Raw genomic sequence first — 15,173 nt, forward strand, 5'->3', positions numbered from 1 at the left:
AGCAAACAACCGAGTCAAGATTCTAATTGATGATCCTTTCTCTCAGAGATATTGTGACTTGTGGATGGTGTTAATAATCCCCATGAGACTTGCCAGGTGGGAGATCTCAGACCCCCTATTAGACTCTATTTGTCAGGACAGCTACTACCATGGTGCATTGTTCTGATACTGAGTGCCATCACGTGTTTGGTTGGCATTAAAAAAATATATAGACAGTGACATAAACCACCAAATGTTTCTTTTATTTAGGCAAACACATCTTTAAGCTAGCCCTCAACCTTGTCATCTTAGCCATGAGTTGGAGTTGGCAGGCCATATTCCTCTAAATGATGAGTCTTGTGTTAGTTGACATAGTTTGAGGTAAACAGCCAGAGACATCAGGCGGCAATTTTAGGAAGAGAAAATTCTTTTCTTTGGGTAAAACCTTAGAAAAGCCATTCTTATTATTTTGTTTATTAATTCAAAATGCCTATGAATCTGGATTAGTCATTCTTAAAGATGGTATCAGGGCTTCTACATGAGATTATTTAAAATTAATAGATTTTAGTAATGACATAAAACTGAGTAATATTTGTTATAAACAAATTTATAGCAGGGGGTTAATTTAAAGTACTTATGCTGGTATTTGTATCAAGTTAATTTTCCCTCTTTACTCTTTCCCTATGTGTTTTTGGAGGGTGTCTGTGAAATATCTTTCTTTAAATGATTCTATATAAACCAGTACATTAAAAAGTCCACTTCTTATGCAATGTTATAAATCAATGTTAGAAAGTGATTATTTCCTACTGAGAGCTAGAGAAAGAAGAAATCATTTGGTATATCTGGAAAACTGAACAGCAATTGAACCATTTGTTACTAAAATTCTAGTAGTAAACGTCACTCAATTTCTAGTATTTTTTGTTAAATAATTATGAGAGAATTTTTTTAAATGATTTTTCTACATTAGAATTATATCACTTCCTCCTTTTGTCTTTCTAAACCCTACCTTATTTATTTTTAATCAAATTTATGGCCTTTTAATATTATTTTGTTTTTTTGTATTAATTATTTTACCAGTTTACATACCAAACGTCCCTTCCCCACCCCCAGTTCTCCCTTCTAGAGTTCTTCACTCTTTCTCTTTACCTTCACTTCTGATAGAATGCTCTGTCACCAGATGTCCCCCTTCTCTGGGACATCAACTATATCCAAACAATTAAATGATACTAAAGAATACTGGGAAGAGCACACTGATTGCTTATCTAAAACCAAAAGTTCTGAAATGTAGAGATGATTTTTAACTTTGCTGTATTAGCAATTAGCTTATTCAATTTTCAGAACTTCAAAACTGGGTTACTTGCTTTAGTGTCTCATTTTTCAGCTGACAAATGAAGGAACAAAACTAGATTCCAACAGGTTAAAGGTAGTATTCAGCACGTTAAAGGTCATATTCAACAGGTTAAAGGTTGTACTCAACAACACGGTGTCATCTAGTTTATACGACTCTCAGCTTGGATGCAAGTAGAGTATCATACTTCAGAAGGGAGAATGACAACTAAGCACAGAAGTCTTAAAGGAAGAACAGCATTTTCTGCTTTGTGTCTTTGATTCATTGAGGATGACTCAAGCAAGAGATCATCCATGAAGAGCAAGGGCTCTGGAGATGAACAGAACTCAGCTTGGGGCTGTGTGAGCAAAAACGATAGTCTTTGAATACTATCATCCATTTTGCAACCTGGGGAAATAATCTCATCCAGAACTTTATCAGAAAATTTGTGCAGTTGTGAAACAAAACTCCATTTTGCATGTCATTGTGCAAACAGTTGCAAATTAATTGTTCTAAAATTCAAATGACACACAATCTTTGTTCAGTTCTATCATAGCTTTTACAATATATTCTTTTTGTTTTTAAAGTCTATACTTTTATGGCTCAGTATAAAACACTGAAAGAAGACAAAGGATGTTTTAGCATTGGCAAATGTATCAGATATTAGCAGAAAATATGCAAACATGCTTTGTAGATTTAATGTTACATAAAGCAAGTTAACTCTATCTGGAATGATGATGTTATATGTGATCATGCAAAATTTGACATGTCTAAGCTAGAATATCATTATTTATGAGCAATCAGATATGTTGATGAAACAAAATCTCTGTAGGTAAGTAAATTCAACTGAAAATTAATTCATGAAATATTTGAGGTGATGTGATGTTTTTATTAAACCAGGATCATCGTCCTTTTGAAGTATAAGGTTTCAATAGATGCAAAGATTGCAAAAATTATTTTGAGGTTTCAGTAAAACATACCATGCTATTAGTTAGATTAAAAGTGAAAAGTCATTTTCTTATTTTAGAACAGCTTACCTCATTATTATGCATCATTACTAGAGTCACCGGGTACGTGTTCAAATATTTAAAAAACATCTGCAGCACACCTGTTAGTATGTAATTGTCCTAGATTCCAACAGCAAACTTATCAGAATTACTCCTCAAAAATGTTCACATTATTGTCACTATCTCCTTGCTATTTATATAGAATAAAGATATTCTTAATTTGCATATTTTGGCATCATGAAGTAGGGGAAACTTGTAAGTTGGACGCATCCTTTTTTTTCCCTTAAGTGTTGGGTACATTATAGGCCATGTAACACCCTTTTCCTCTGGGAGGCTACAGCACATCTTAAGGAAATACAGTTTTGGTTGGAACAAAGTAGATGATTAACATGTTGGGATAAGGATTGCTGTTATTCTCATTTTGTAACCACTCTGTGAAAAATGATTCTTTGTAGTCAACATGGTATTTGTACATATTTCCCACTGACTACGGTATTTTCATATGTGTTACCTCTGTGTAGAATGATAGTGAAGTAGAGCAGGGAATGAGTCAGGGAGGAGAGAGAAATGAAGCAGGAACCAGTGATTGCTCTGCTCTAGTTTGAATGAAAATTGCTCACATAAGGTCACAGGGAGTATCACTATTAAGAGATGTGGCCTTAATAGGGTGGGTGTGGCATTGTTGGAGAAAGTGTGTTTCTGGATACAAGCTCTGACATTTCAGATACTCAAGCCAGGCCAAGTGTCTCATTGCTAGATTGCTGCTTGCCAATCCAGATGTAGAACTCTCAGCTACCTCTCCAGCACCATGTCTGGCTGTGTGCCACCATGCCATTATTGTCATGTGTGCTACCATGGCAATAATGGACTAAACCCTTGAACTGTAAACCATCCCCAATTAAGTGTTTTCTTTTGTAAGAGTTGTCATGGGCATGGCATCTATTCACAGCAATAGAATTCCTAAGATACATACCAAATAAGGATAAGAAGCAGGCATAGTCCGATATCACCTGGATCTCTTAGTTCATCCATAGGAACCTGACAGCAGTATCGTTTCCTCAGGAATATGCTATGAGAACAATTTGTCAATATTTCAAAACTTTCAAAAACTCCATCCTTTAGTTTGAGTAGCTTCCATGAAGTTGCGGCACTGTCCTGTTGAGGTTTAGGAACAATTATATGTTTATGAGATTCAAATAAGGCAATCCCCCATACAGTTTCTAGATATGATACTTTAATAAATGTACTACTACCTTAATGTACTGTCACCACAACAGATATACTGTTGTATGAGCATTCAGTTTTCCAAGTAGACTTGATTTCAAGGGAGACACATAGTCAATAATGAAATGTATTGACATGAGTAATCTCTTGTTTGTTTGTTTTTAACATAAGACTGAGTAGACATTTATTTTTTATACTCAAGACCTTTATATTCTCTATCAAATCTTTCTTATTTATTTATTTACTTGGATAACTATTACCATCTTAATTTTTTCTTTCTTTATTTTTAATTCTTTTAATTTTTAAAATTTTTTATTAGGTATTTTCCTCATTTACATTTCCAATGCTATCCCAAAAGTCCCCCATACCCTCCCCCCCCCTACCCACCCACTCCCACTTTTTGGCCCTGGAGTTCCCCTGTACTGGGGCATATAAAGTTTTCAAGTCCAATGGGCCTCTCTTTCCAGTGATGGCCGACTAGGCCATCTTTTGATACATATGCAGCTAGAGTCAAGAGCTCTGGGGAACTGGTTAGTTCATAATGTTGTTCCACCTATAGGGTTGCAGATCCCTTTAGCTCCGCTATTGGATGGATCACAGGATACCCAATGGAGGAGCTATTTTTAAGTTTTAAATTAACTTATTCTTTTTAATTGAAAATAGTTTCTTCTCTCATATAATATACTCCAAATACAGTTTCCCTTGTTTCCACAATTTTTCAGCTCCCTCCACCTCTGTTCTTCCCCAGACACTTCCATTTCCTCTTAAAAAAAAAAAAAAGCAAGCTTCTAAGAGACAACAACCAGATATGACAAAACAAGGTGCAATAAAACAAGACAAAAGCCCTATTATCTAGGCTGGACAAGACAACCCAATGGGACAAAATAAGTCTAAGAGCAGGCAAAAGAGTTAGAGACATACTAGCTCCCACTCTTAGGAGTTCCAGAAAACCACCAAACTAACAGCCATAACATATATGCAGATGACCTGGGCTGTGCTTGTTGCTTCAGTCTCTGCACGCCCATGTGAAACCTGCTTGGTTGTTAAGGTGGGCCATTTTCTCCTAGTGTTCCCTTAGATTTTTAAAATAATTTTTCTAACACCTATTCCATGGGTTTCCCTAATCTAAAGGAGACCTCCAATGTAGACTCTCTTAATAATGTCTGGCTGTGCATCTCTGCATGTGCTTCCATCTCCTTCTGGAGGAAGCCTGCTTGATGACAACTGGACTATAGGTATAGTAGAATATCATTAGAAATCATTTTATTGAGTTTTTTTCTCTGTCATGTTTGATTCTACACCAGGTCTCTGGGAAATTCAGGCTCTTGTTCCCAACCACCCAGGCAGTGGAGGGCATGTGCTCCCTCTCATGGCATGGGCCTCAAGTTAAATCAAACATTGGTTGGCCATTCTCACAAGTTCTGTACCACCATTGACACACTGTATCTTATAGGCAGGACAGATTGTAGGTCAAGAGTTTTATGGCTGAGTTTGTGTCCAGGTTTCTCCCTCTGTAACATGCAATGTGCTTTTCCACACCAAAGAGGTTTAAATGTAGGGTTGAAGACCCCATGCAGGCACCAGCTCAACATCAATGAGCTATGTGGATGTTGTCATTGGCAGTGGGGCCCCACTGTCATTTTTCGAAGAGCAATCATCTGTTCTAGTATCAGCCTGGGTTATACAAGAACCTCCACAGTAACCCCCTGGGCCAACAATTCAATTTAATGCAAGCCCCTTCTACCACAGGAAGCCTTGCATGGCTATAACAGATAGCTAGTTCAGATTCCCACTTTTCCATTTCTGGGATTGTTTACTAGGTTCACCTATAGAATGCAGAACAGTTCCACTGCACTAGGTTTTTACACCTCTAAATGCCCCCAATTTCAGTGGTCACCCCTCAACTCTTTTCCTTCATCCCATCTTCCCCTCCTGATTCCTCCTCTTTCAATCTCCATTCCCTGCTAGATTCATGCCTCCTCCCCACACCAGAGACCTCCTCTTGACCCAACCTTTCTGGGTCTGTTGATTGTTGTTTGTCATTTACTTTGTAGTAATATGCACTTATAAAGGAATACATACCAGATATGTCTTTCTGAGTCTGGGTCACCTCACTTGGGATCATATATTCTAGTTGTATCCATTTGCCTGAAAATTTCATGATGTCACTTTTTAAAACAGCTGGATAGTACTTCAACAGCATAGAAAACTAAAACTAAAATCATTCCAACTAAAGGATGACTTTGTTTTTTGTCTTCTGTAATATGAGTACTAGATTTTCCTTAAATATTTTTCTGTTCTGTTTTCCTTTTTGTATCAGGTACTTCCCGAAGGCTGGTAAGAGATATATCCCATTATTCAGAGTCTGTTGCTGGAGAAGGGATAGTGAAAACACCAGGGGATTTCTTTTAAAGCAAACAATTATGGAACTTCTTAACCAGTGAGGTCTAAAAGCCAACATTTTATTCGAAACAAACGGGAGACAATCATATTTGGGAAGCCATTGAATTGCAAAGTGCATGCCATTTCTTACTCAGATCTGCATGGTCACAGCATCTTTTCTCCTTGGCCTGCTTTGGAGGACACTCTGGAGAGTTAGGTGGCATCATTGGAACAATACCCACGTTTGAACTATGCCACTAGTAAAGTCACACTCTTTCATTTTTATAAACAAAATATCTATGTCCTGCATCCTTGCATTTGCTTAAATATCAACTTGGACTTGAGAAGGGTATCAGTTATATGGCCCCAGCTTTACAGATAGACATAGCAGTGGTTTATAACTAAACATCTGAGGAGACTGAATGGGCTAGAGATGATTTAAAATTGGTAAAGGGAATGGGGACAGATAGCTTCAGCCTCACATTTGATGTGTTTTTAAAGAGAAAAAGTGTTCTCTGTCTTCGTGAGACATTTTTATTCTCTTCTCAAAAAAAAAAAATGCAGAACTGCTACTTGCAATAATGTTACACATTCCAGAGAAGCAGCACCTGCTAGTCCCTTAGAGAAGAAATTAGTTACCTATCTATGGGACAAATACATGCCTGGTAAACTCAAGTCAGACATTCCCCCAAGGCTTCATTAATGTCCTTCACTCAAATCTGAATCAGACAGAGAACACTTTACGTTTGTGACAATTGAACTCAAACCTTATTCTAGGAAACTTAGCAAAAAGCAACATGAAATATCTGCCTGTTTCTTTTACTCATGTGATGGGAGTCTCTCTAAGATTTACAGGCTAATTGCGTCTCGGGGTCATTGGCCTCTGTGTTCATAAACTGGAAGCTTCCGAGCTGCTATAGAGAGTAATTGCTCTCTTACAGATTTCCCCAAATACCAAGTCTTTCTTCTCCATGTACAATTTATGGTCTTCTTTATCATGTCATCTTATTTTCAAAGATTGAAACCCTATGTTTTTTAGCAGTGTTAAAAATGAGGGCTCTTTATTACCTTACAGTTCATGTTAAGAGGATTCACTTGGTGGTATTCAACTCTTAAACTAAATTAGTGCAATTTGTTTCAATGTGGCAATTTCATGGTTTGTGAATTTGCTGTTATTTTTAACTTTCATACCAAGCATTCCTTGAAAATAAAGAATAAGTAATAACTAACAAAAACTGAGTAGGAAGTAAAAGCCTTTCATAGGAGTGGACATAGAAATGTAAATACTTAGATACAATGGCCAGACAATGAGTGTGTAAAACAAAGAAGGTATTAATGAGTACAAAATGAAACACCGCAAATGAAAAGGTAATTCAAGTTATTTGACAGCACAAACAGACAAGGGGCTGATGGTTGAAAATTGTCTAATTTCTTTCTGGCAATTTCAGTATGGGGATGACAAATTTTAAAATCCTTTCCAGCCTATTTGTAAGAATATTTTTAAAGAAGATATTTTAATTTAAATTTTCAATGATTTAAACTTGAAAAATTTAATATTTATGGACTTTTTTTTGCTTGCATGTATGTATGTGTACCGCATGCATGCACACCTGGTGTCTATGGAGGCATGAAGATAGAAATAGATCCTCTATAACTAGAGATACTTATAATTGTTGCCTGCTACGAGGCTGCTGGGAACCAAACACCCCTGTCCGTTGGAAGGGCAGCCAGTGTTCTTTAATGCTGAGTCATCTCTCTAGCCCAATTTTAATGATTTAAATAGTTACTTTGAAATAAAATGGCCATATAGACTTCAAAAATCTTAATTACCAATACATATCCTTCTGTACTTGGTATTTTATAGTTAGATTCTTAGTGTGTGTGTGTGTTTGGGTGTGTGTGTGTAGAATGAGGGAAAAGAGGAAGTTTTTTTTTGTGTGCTTTTAATCATTGGCATTGGGGACTGTGAATCAAGCTTTCTGAATTAGATAAGTTTATTGATCTTAAAGCAGTTTATGCTATGGCAAATTAGCAAAGATAAATCATATAAAAATCTTTCAGAATAGATTTTTTTTCAAAATGAACAGAATAAATAACTTGATAACATCATTAAGTATCTAAGGGATAGGGATAGATAACTTTTACTTACAATATTCTATTTGAAATGTGTTGTTATTAAATGATATTTTGGTAGTACTCTGGAGAACCCCATTTTAAACAGTCCTTTCTATATCTTCCTTTTGCTGCTGGAATTGGCTTACTCACCTGTGCTTCTGCATCATCCCCTCTCCTACAATCCTCTCCCTGCTCTTGTTATGGTAACAAGTGCTTCCTTAATTGAGAACATAGACAGATGCTCTGGGTTTCTCTCCACACATCCTGCAGTAGCACATCCACATGTTACTCATCTGTATCTTTCCCCTGAGCATTCTTTTCCCTTCATTTCAACCCCGTGTCTTCAGTGACTATTTCTGTCCATTTGCACTAATCAAGTCCTTTGCTCATTTCTTCCTCTGTCTTTGGGTAATCGTATCTGTTATTTATTTACTTACTTATTTATTTATTTTTTAAATACCAAATATAGCCTGTAAGAAGACCATTTCCATGCTGGTATCAGTGGATTCTGGTTAGCTTTCCCCCTTGATTATATACTGAAAACTTGTACATAGAATCCAAATCTGCCTTGTTTCTGGATATAGAAATTGTTTCTTTTCCCAAAATCTGTTTCTCCACTTTTTTCTTCTCTTTGGCAATGTTATCCTCCTCCTCCTCCTCTTTGGGCTCTGCATTCTACATTGTTTTCTATCTCACCACTGATGGAGCAATGGGTGAAGCACCATGCCTACTCTAGTTTTTTTTAACTCAGATTGAAAAAAAAATAGTTACCTCAACAAGACAGTCGAAATATTCTCATTTTCTCCACTTTCACAGGTATAGTTGTGGAACTTAAAAGCATAGAATTAAAATAAATTTATCCATAAGATATAGAAAATAGAGGTCAAAATATTTTTTGCTACTGCTAATGGTAATTGAAAGTCTTGGCTTAAGTGTTGAAAGTCTTGCCAAGTTTAGGATATGACACACAATAACTTATATATAGGTTTTGTCCTTGCTATTTGTCTTAAATATCTCTCATGCCTTATTTAAGCCTCTAACTATTTTGTGTGTGTGTGTGTGTGTGTATGTGTGTGTGTGTATGTGTATTTGATAGAGAGACAGAGATTCAGACAGAGACAGAAAGACAAAGTAAGACAGAGATACAGAGAGACACCCAGAGGGAATATGTCTCAAATATATATACCAAGCGACCTAGTCTGTCCTTTTTCTACAAAGACAAAAATAAGTATTTCTCATATTACCTTGAATATCTAACATCTGAAACAATGCCTGTGTATTTTCTTACCTCCTGTATGTGTTTGTAATGAATGCAATTGAATACACACACACACACACACACACACACACACACACACACACACACACACACACATGAATTTCTATGGTTATGATGAAACTAGCAAACTAGCTCTGGTCTTGGCAATTAGATGCTTCTTCATCTAACACTTCTTTATCCAAAAGAGCATTTATTCCACCTCTATTGAATGCCCATAGGTTCTATTTTGGAACTAGATTGTGAAAAGGGTTAAACGATGTTCTATCCTTTAGTAAGATGCTAAAGAATCTAAGGAGTTTGTCTGTAGTCAAATGCATTTAATAGAATGATTTGCTATCAGAGACATCTGTGTATAAAAAGACACAACAAAAATATGTTGAACTTGGATTGTTTAAATAAAAAATGAATATCAGTATTTGCTTATTATTTGAACTTCATTATCAGCTTACTTTAATAAAATATAGCCTGTTTTTATTTTATTTATGAGCCTATGTTGAACAATTGTGCATAAATCTTTAGAATTATAAATTCTTATTTTGCTCAAGTTAAATACTCTAATTTTCTGTTTGTATACATTTTCATTGTACTTTTTCGTTTTTGAGTTCATATTTTTACTTGAACATGTTCATATGTGTATTTATGTTTATGTGTGTGTGTGTGTGTGTGTGTGTGTGTGTATCTATTGAGGATATGTCAATATCAGGGGTCTTCCTCAATTGTTCTCTACCTCCCAAATTTTGTCTGAATCGCAGTGAGGTAGAGCTCATCATTTTGATCAGTTTGGCTAGACTTCCTAGCCAGGAAGGCATAGAGTTCCTTACATTCTGTGTGGGCTATGGGGATCAATCTCTGCTTTTTATATTTGCAGTGCAAGCAATTAATTACCCAGCAGTTACTGAAATTCTTACATTTCACTCTTTTACTTGCAATGAAATAGAAAGTAATGAACATTTCATTTTTCAATTCTGTGTTCAATGTCCACACATGGGCACACACACACACACACACACACACACACACACACACACACACACTATAACACACAACTGGAGGTCAAAAGCCAATTTGTGTGAATTGATTATCTCTTTCCCCAATGTAGTTCCTAGGAATCAAACTTCAGATATCAGTGCTGGTATCAGCTGAGCCCTCCTGAGAGCACATACTTAACTTTTGACTATGAAACTGCTCTTCATTTCCTTCCTTCCTTCCTTCCTTCCTTCCTTCCTTCCTTCCTTCCTTCCTTCCTTCCTTCCTTCCTTCCTTCCTNCCTCCCTCCCTCCCTCCCTCCCTCCCTTCCTTCCTTCCTTCCTTCTCCATCTCATTTTTTCCTTCCCCCTTTCTTTCAGTTTTATTTATTTTATGTCTATGAATGTTTAACCTGCATTTATATGCATTGCACCGTATTGTGCCTCATGACCACTGCAATCAGAAGATGGAATAAGGTCTGCGTACCTGGATTTTCGATTGATTGTAAGCCTCTATGTATATCCTGGAACCTAGACCCAGGTCCTCTGCAAAAGCAATATGTGTTCTTAACCACTGAGTCCTCTCTAAAGCTACAACTTCAGCAGTATTTTCTGTACAATATCTTTTCCCGGGTACCTGTTAGAGTCATTCAAAATCTGAGATTCTATGTTTCTAAAGGAAACAATAAATTGTTTAGCAAAACCTGAAAATAATTAGGATTATTACATGCATTTACTCAGTGTACTATAATTTACAGGTCTTATAGTCTTCTTTTTATTTATTTATTTTTAATTTAATTTTATTTGTAATTCATTTTTTACACTACATATTCCATCCCCTGTCCCCCCATCGACCCTCCATCTGCTCAACATCCCACACCTCTTCCCCACCCCACCCCGTCTCCACATGGATGCCCCCACCCGCCCACCCCATATGACCTCTAAACGCCCTGGGATCTCCAGTCTCTTGAGGATTAGGTCCATCATCTCAGAATGAACACAGACCCAGAAAGTCCTCTACCAAATATGTGTTGGGGGCCTCCTGTCAGCTGGTGTATGCTGTCTATTTGCTGGTCCAGTGTTTGAGAGTTCTCAGGGTCCAGATTAATTGAGACTGTTGGTCTTCCTACAGGATCACCTTTCACCTCAACTTCTTTCAGCCTTCCCTAATTCAACAACAGGAGTCAGCTGCTTCTGTCCATTAGATGGGTGCAAATATCTGCATCTGACTCTTTCAGCTGCTTGTTGGGTCTTTGTGGGGGCAATCATAGTAGATCTCTTTTTGTGAGCATTCCATAGCCTCAGTAATAGTGCCAGCACTTGGGACCTCCTCTTGAGCTGGATCCCACTTTGGGCTTGTTGCTGGATCTTCTCTTCCTCAGGCTCTTCTCCATTTCCATCCCTGTAATTCTTTCAGACAGAAACAATTATGGGTCAGAGGTGTGACTGTGGGATAGCAACCCCGTCCCTCACTTGATGTCCTGTCTTCCTGTTGGAGGTGGGCTCTGTAAGTTCCCTCTCTCTACTGTCTGGCATTTCATCAAAATTGCCTCCCTATGAGTCCTGGGAGTCTCTCACCTCCCAGGTCTTTGGTACATTCTGGAGGGTCCCCCTGACCTCCTATCTCCTGAGGTTGCCCGTTTACATTCGCTCTGCTGGCCCTCAGGGTTTCAGTCCTTTCCCTCACACAATACCAGATCAGGTTCCCCTCTATTCCCCCCTCCTAGTCCACTTTCCCTCCCAAGTTCCTCCCTCCCTCCCCACTTATGATTGCTTTCTTCTCTCTCCCAAGTGGGACTGAGGCATCCTCACTTGGGCACTTCAGCTTGTTGAGCATTTTGAATTCTGTGGACTGTATCTTATGTATTCTGTATGGTTTTTTAATTTTTTCTTTTTCTTTTTATTTTCCTTTTTCTTTTCTTTTTTGGCTAATATCAAATTATTAGTGGTACATACTATACATGCCCTTTTGGGTCTGAGTTACCTCACTCAGGATGATATTTTCTAGTTCCACCCATTTGCCTGAAAATGTCAGGATATTCCATTGTGTGAATGAACATTTTATGTAACCATTCTTCTGTCGTGGGACATCTAGGTTGCTTCCATCTTTTGGCTATCACAAATAAGGCTGCTACGAACATAGTGCAACAGGTGCCCCTGTGGCATAGTGGGGCATCTTTTGGGTATATTCCCAAGAGTGGTATAGCTGGGTCTTCAGATAGATATATTTCTAATTTTCTGAGGAATGTCCAAATTGATTTCCAGAGTGGTTCTACCACTTTGAAATACTTTGTTCCTTCTTAGAATGGGGAACAAAATACAGAGGCAAAGTTCAGAGCTGAGACAGAAGGAAGGACCATCCAGAGACTGTCCCACCTAGGCATCCATCCCATATACAACCACCAAATCCAGACACTATTGCATATGCCAGAACGATTTTGCTGACAGGACCCTGACATAGCTCTCTCTTGTGAGATTATACCAATGCCTGGCAAATACAGAAGTGGATGCTCACAGTCATCTATTGGATGGAACACAGGGCCCCTAATGAAGGAGCTAGAGAAAGTACCTAAGAATCTAAAGGAGTCTGCAACCCTATAGGAGGAACAATATTAACTAACCAGTACCTCCCCTCCCCCCAGAGCTTGTGTCTCTAGTTGCATATGTAGCAGAGGATAGCCTAGTCGGCCCTCAATGGGAGGAGAGGACCTTGGTCTTGTGAAGATCATATGCCCCAGTACAGCGGAATGCCAGGTCCAGGAAGCAGGAGTGGGTGGGTTGGGGAGCAGGTCGTGGGGAGGGTATACGGGGCTTTGGGGATAGCATTTGAAATGTAAATGAAGAAAATATATAAGAATAAAAAAGAAAAAGAAAAAGAAATCCCACCAGCAATGAAGAGTGTCCTTCTTTATCCACATCTTCTCCAACATGTGTTGTCACCTGAAGTTTTGATCTTACCCATTCTGACTTGTGTAAGGTAGAATATCAGGGTCAATTTTATTTGCATTTCTCTGATCTCTAAGAACTTGGAACATGTCTTTAGGTGTTTCTCAGCCACTCTAGATCCCGAGATCCCTCAGTTGTGAATTCTTGGTTTAGTTCTATACTCCATTTTTGATTAGGTTGTTTGGTTTTTTGGTGATTAAATTCTTGAGTTCTTTATATATTTTGGACATTAGCCCTCTATAGGATGTGGGGTTAGTGAAGATTTTTCCCCAAACAGTATATTGCCTATTTGTCTTATCAACTATGTCCTTTGCCTTACAGAAACTTTCCACTTTTATAAGGTCCCATTTATCAATTCTTCATCTTAGAGCATGAGCCATTGGAGTTCTGTTTAGGAAATTTCCCTCTGTGCCAATGAGTTCAAGGCTCTTTCCCACTTTCTCTTCTATTAGATTCATTGTATCTGGTTTTATGTTGAGGTCCTTGATCCACTTGGATTTGAGCTTTGTACAAGGTGACAAATATGGGTCTATTTTCATTCTTCTAAATACAGTCAGCCAGTTAGACTAACACCATTTATTGAAGATGCTTTCTTTTTTCCATTGAATATTTTTGGTGCCTTTGTCAAAGATAAAGTGATGGTGAGTGTGTGGTTTTATTTCTGGGTCTTCAATTCTATTCCATTGATCAACATATCTGTCTTTGTACTAATACCATGCAGTTTTTAATCCCTATTGCTTTGTAATAATGCTTGAGGTCAGGGATGGTGATTTCCCTAGCTTTTCTTTTATTGTTAAGAATTGTTTTCACTATTCTGTGTTTCTTGCCTTTCCAGATGAATTTGAGAATTGTTATTTCATGTTTTTGAAGAATTTTGTTGGGATTTTGATGGGGATTGCACCGAATCTATAGACTGCCTTTGGTAGTAGGATGGTCATTTTTACTGTGTTAATTCTGCCAATCCAGGAGTATGGGAGATCTCTCCATTTTCTGAGATCTTCTTTGATTTCTTTCTTGAGAGACTTGAAGTTATTGTNATACAGGTCTTTCACTTGTTTCATTAGAGTTACCCCAAGATATTTTATACTATTTGTGGCTATTGTACTATTTTATACTATTTGTGGCTATTTATACTATTTGTATTATTTCCCTCATTTCTTTCTCAGGCTGTTTATCCTTTGTATAAAGGAAGGCTACTGATTTGAGTTAATTTTATATCCAGCCACTTTCCTGACTTTGTTTACCAGCTGGAGAAGTTCATTGGTAGAATTTTTGGGGAAGCTTATGTATACTATCATATCATCGGCAAATAGGGATACCTTTACTTCTTCTTTACCAAATTGTATTCCCTTGATCTCTTTTTGTTATCTTATTGTTCTAGCTAACACTTCGAGTACTATATTGAATAGATATGGGGAGAGTGGGTATCCTTGTCTTGTCCCTGATTTCGGTGGGATTGTTTCAAGTATGTCTCCATTTAATTTGATATTGGCTGTTGGTTTGCAGTAAATTGCTTTTATTATGTTTAGATATGTGCCTTGAAGTTCTGATCTCTCCAATACTTTTAACATGAAGGGGAGTCGTATTCTGTCAAAAGCTTTTTCAGCATCTAAGGAGATCTTTTTTTTTTAATTGGGTATTTATTTCATTTGCATTTCCAATGCTATCCCAAATGTCCCACACACACTCCCCAACTCACTCCCCCCACCCACTCACTCCCACTTCTTGGTCCTGGTGTTCCCCTGTACTGAGGCATATAAAGTTTGCATGACCAATGGGCCTCTCTTGCCACTGATGGCCAACTAGGCCATCTTCTGATTCATATGCAGCTAGAGACACGAGCTCCCGGGCAGGGGGGTGGGGTACTGGTTAGTTCATATTGTTGCTCCACCTATAGGATTGCAGATCCCTTTAGCTCCTTGGTTACTTTCTCTAGCTCTTCCATTGGG

This window comes from Mus caroli, chromosome 14 (genome assembly GCF_900094665.2).
Source record: "Mus caroli chromosome 14, CAROLI_EIJ_v1.1, whole genome shotgun sequence".
In the NCBI taxonomy this organism is placed as follows: domain Eukaryota; kingdom Metazoa; phylum Chordata; class Mammalia; order Rodentia; family Muridae; genus Mus; species Mus caroli.